We start from the raw sequence: 5,304 nt of genomic DNA, 5'->3' as shown, positions 1-5,304 counted from the left end.
CAGACAAATGTTCCAAGTGACATCGGAGGACTATAAGCTCAGCCCCTTTCTCTGTTTGGAGAACTTAAATAGAAATCTAAACATTTACTCTCTCTCAAGGTTTTCTTTCCCATCGAATGCCACGATGACCAGAGGCTCATCTCAACCTGTGAACATTTGGGAATCATTGTGGCACACACACAAAAATGTATGAAATGGGAAATACATTTCGTGGCTCCAAATCCCAGTGACAAAATCCCAGGAACTCTTCCTCTAGCTAGAGTTCTTTTTCAGAACCCGTTCACCTCTCAGAGACAAGAAGAAATGAAAACCAAAGACCCGTCTTCAGTAGAAAGCGTCAAGCGAGGCGTGACTCCTCTGAAACAGCGCCTGTATTCATGGGGCACACAGTTTAGGTTCCCAGTCCTTGTCGAAGAGTCTCTTAAGAAACAACAGTGGCAACAACAAATCTTGATGCCAACCAGTCCCATCAGAATCTCTAGGGATTCCACTATTTTAGGGAATGGATTTGGGGCTCTGGCGCCAGATAAGTCCCTGATTCATATCTCATTGTTCCTGCTTACTGGTTTTTGGGAAAAGTTCTTTAACCTCTCTGAGCTTAGATTTCCTCCAGTCTAAAAGCTAAAGATGCCGACTCTATAAGGCAGCAAAAATGGGATAAAATATGGTTTATAGACATATCGCCTAGCATAAGTGATCCATACTTGTTTAACGCCACGTTTTGCAATATTGAACAATATTTTTCATCAGAATTTCCTTGTCTCACCTTCGACTTGCCTTTCTCTTCAAAAGCTTAGATAATGTGAGGAAGGAAGATGATTAATTTTCAGATTAAGGAGTACACTTCGTGAATAAGAAAACAATAGACCTGAGAATAATAAAGGACTTCCTGGAGGTCGGAAGAGTCACATAAGAGGGTAAAAATGAGGAGGGCTCAGGATAAAGACTCTCCTTCCCTCTCTACTTTATCCCCCCAACCCAGCACTAGGAAAGACTCGATCCCCAGGTAAGTTTGTGGGATCAAAGAACAGGGGACACCATAACCTGTTTCTTGGGAATGGCCCCAGAAGGAAAGAAATGACGCCATGCAATTTCTAGGTAGATGGAGACTTAGCCTGAACAATTTTCTATTCCTCAAATGCTTTTGAAGCCACAAAATGACTCCTGTGAGGCAGGAAAGCAGCAAAGGGAGCCACGGGGCCTGAGATGGTCTTCTAGATGAGAATCCGGGTAAAGCAGAAGAGGGTCACACCTGCTAGTGACCAAGAGAACCAGCTACCCTGGGAGGGAATGAGCAGGTACCAGTGTGGAGAGAGGGCATCCACAGCTAGATATGTCCACCTACACCCCGTGACACTACATCAGACCCCTCCCACCGCCTTAGACAAAACCCAGGATAAAAAGATGAACCCAGAATGAGAAAAATAAAGCAACTGTATCACTCACACCAGATTTTGTGACCTGAGCTTCATACCTGCTGTCAATTTTCGTTTCTGGGGTTTTTTTAAAACCAATTTTTAGGGTATAGCTCCCACATTATGTAACATACCCCAGGGGAGGAGACTTTAATTATCTTTGTGTAAGAGCCAGGGAAAATAACATTGACAAGAGAAACCGTTCCCACCACACGAGGGCCCACATATGAATTGAAATGAATCCGATCAGCAGTAGCTGAGCCCTGTTACGGTCTCTGGTAGAGCTAAAATCCAAGACGCCATGGTAGACCTGACTTACAACAAACCAACAAGATGAAGAACGGACGACTGGTCAACCAAACAGGTAGTTTCGATTACAAAACACCGACTAGGCCTCCTTACTGTTTTTCCTCAATTGATGTATTTGACCGAAGCAAGAAGTTCTAATTCATACCCCAAGGCTGTCTGATTGGCCCTACTTCTCGGCTATAGGACATACCTCACCATAATATATAAAATAAAGTTGCATACTAAAGTTAACAACTTCTGAAATACAGCTATAACAATTATGTGATTATATGTTATCCTGGATTAACATGTGGCCCATAATCCTTTGATATTACAAAACTCAGCTGTGCCGTGGGATCTAACGAGTTTCATTTAATAGAAAGAGTTATTTGGTCACGTTACATACCAGTTCGTTGTTCAAAACATTTATTGAGATTTAACACTACGGAGTAGATAAACAAGTGTTCCCCAGCTGCTAAATCTCACTTCATATATTTTATACGATCCACTGTGCTGGTGATTTCTGTAATGTGAATAGACGTCATCTCCAATGCACATTTTTAAATGTTACTTTTGAAGCTACATCTGCTTCGCATCTCTGTTCAAAGTGTTCCATTTTCCTCCAGAGTTACTTAATGATCATATTAGAATGGGCAAAAGTCAAGGGCTGCGTGCGTTTTCTGAAACGCAAGCCTTGATATTACACACTTACCTTAGGAGGAAAGAAAAACAAAACAGACATCTGAAACCCTGGCAAACGTGTCAACCAGGCAATGAAACGGCGAAGATTAACAAAGTCAAATTTATAAAGTGCAATAAGGCTCTCTCATGAAAGAGTGAGGCAAGGCGGGGTTTTTTAAGCTATATTGTTACTCTGACGTGACTAGGTCATCCACTGAACTTTGTGCAATTTTTCAAGCTGTTCCGAAATGACTAATAATGACATGTAGTATATAATACGCTGAAATGTGTTGAAACGTTGGGTAACATTCCCAGTCTGATATTTAAAACACTCGGTCAGCTAGAAAATGTTACAGAGCCATCTACCACCCTGCACTTTGTGCTTTCACAATCTCCGTCTCGTTTCGTTCCCTGAGTATGGGAATCATCTCTCCCTCCCTACTTTTCAAACAGGACCGTGTTTCTCCAGCGTCTTCTACAAGCAAGAAAATGAAAGCGAGTCATCAATGTGAACATAGTTCTATGGAAAGAAAGGGAGCGGTGTTGTAGCTGGCGTCCTTCCTGGTGACCTCGGATTTGTCCTCTGTTTTGGTTAGCTGAATCTACTCGCCGCCCGGGAGTCTGGCAACATGGTTACTATCATGAAAAAAAAAGAAAAGAGACTAAAAAAATTCAGCTTGTATTTGTGGATGGATTATGGAAGCAGATGCTTGAGATGGTTATTGTTCCTTTGCAATTATGCAGAGTGTGTGCCCCAAGAAGCCTAGGCCTCCCTGGGAACGGAACGAAGGTGCCGTCGGCATGTCAGAAAGGAAAGGGGCCATCTGGCAGAGAGCCAGTTCATTTGACCAATGTAAATAATGTGCTGGCATAGCTTGCACTCTGAAAATAACCCAGAAAAACTGCAGACTGTGGTCAACCTCCTAAATGTTACGGACCGCAAGAAGAATTTCTGTAGCCTACATTTTAAAGATGGCAGTTTAAAGAAGGATTCGAGACCATTCAAGCAATAGATTTTTCTTTGAGTGACAGCTGTTCTAAATGAATGAAACAGTTGTTCTAAAGCCACGGGTAACATTGGCTAAGAGGGAAAATGTTCTTAACTGGTGAAGGAGAAGAGGTAGTAACTGAAGAGAAATTACTTACCTGGGGAAGAGGTTTGGTAGATAGTGATTGAAAGAATAAATTAATTTTTTCAACATAAATTCTTCAGAACAGGCTAATGAATCCCAGGGGGAAATCGGCCTCCATATATTTTGACTTAACTCCATCACCCAGGCTGATGACCACCTCATCCACCCAATCTGACTCTTCATGATTTTGGTGGGTCCCTCAAAATCCAATGACTCATCAGAGAGCTGTGTTGGGCTCCCTGTAAGGATGACTTCGGTGGCATAGATGCTGAAGATAGTTCTCAAAAGGAAATGGCTGCGTCTTGGGAATAAGTAAGACCCCGACAAAGGTGACAATTTTCAGGAGGTCAAAACCCTTTGGTAATATGGTTCTTTCGAGTCATATCTTGCTCATTTACCAGTGAATAAGACTGTCCTCCACTTCGTAAGAGGAAATTCTTCCTCGTCCTTTCTTGGAAGCGCAGCGCTCCTATTAGAAAAGTACAGTCTGTACCCACAGCCTACCTTCCTGCCGTCCAAATTTCATGGACCACGTGTCCCACCCTCCCACAGCCTGACCCAGTCCGTGTTTCTCAAGCCACAACCAGCTAAGAGCACTAGGTATTTAGGGAGTGTGAGAATGGGAAGGATCGTATTCAATTGTATATGTTAAAAACGGGTCTATGTGCTTGAGAAGAGAAACCAGGTGATATAAAATTGTAGAAGGTGGAAAGCAATACTCTACAAGGAATCATTTCCCTAAGCATTTTAAATCAGGACTACTTTAAAGTTAAATCTTATATGGAACCCCCAAATTTAATACATACCAAAGCAGAATTGCTCTGGTTGGATCCCAGCAGGGGCAGTGGCATCATTCAGCCTTTAGATCCGTGTCCCATACCACTTTATTTTGCCAAAGATTTGCTTCCCTGGTAAACAGGATCGCCTCTGAACTTGCTTTATAATTGACTCAGTGATATTGTATTAGCCTTGGTAATAATCGACACTCTAAATTGCTCTAGCTCATGGAGTGTTGTAGCATTTAAATACTTGCACAGAGAAACGGTATTAGAAAGAGTCATGGTGTTATTTCTCTTACATGAAAAGTTTCATAGTCAATCATCTCTAGTCAGGAAAAAAAAAAACCGAATCAATTAAAATCTAAGATGGAATCATCCCCCTGGATAATTCTAGCTTCTGACTCTGCGTATGAATTGGACCATTCACCAAAAAATGAAGTTATTCAGCCGAGATAGTCCTTTTATTTGCTCCTAACTGAAGCTGCAAATCCCCGGGGCCAAATGTTTTGCTGGTATCATTTAAGGCAGAGTTCTCAGATTTCCACAGGGAAATAACAATAATCTTACAATATCTTCACAAATAACATTTAGGCTTTTTTGTTAAAGAAACAATCAAATAAAGCCCCGACAAAATTGTTGCTAGGGGAAAACATGCTTCTGACAATCAAGAGATACTGCCCACTGAAGACCAAGAGGCTGAAGGAAACCAAAATTTTGCCACCCTGAAGCTCCTTTGGGGGATATTGATTTTAAGCTGTTTATTGAGAAAAAAAGACAGAAACTTTGACCCTCAGCCTTTTCCTGCCCGAGAGACTCAGACAGGAAGGAAATCTTAGAATGTTGCCTTAGCGTAATTTGAATTAAGTATGGTAAATAAAAAGCCATCAGGCAGGGGTCTCTTAGCCAGATACCGCGTGTTCCATTGTTTCCGAGTTGACCAGCAAGGACCTGCCTGCCACGCGTGCTCTACTCCTTCCCAAGTGTCTGTAAATTGTCCCTTCTCACTTC

Source organism: Pteropus vampyrus, unplaced genomic scaffold (assembly GCF_000151845.1).
Source record: "Pteropus vampyrus isolate Shadow unplaced genomic scaffold, Pvam_2.0 Scaffold46, whole genome shotgun sequence".
Lineage (NCBI taxonomy): Eukaryota > Metazoa > Chordata > Mammalia > Chiroptera > Pteropodidae > Pteropus > Pteropus vampyrus.
This window is presented reverse-complemented; position numbering follows the sequence as displayed.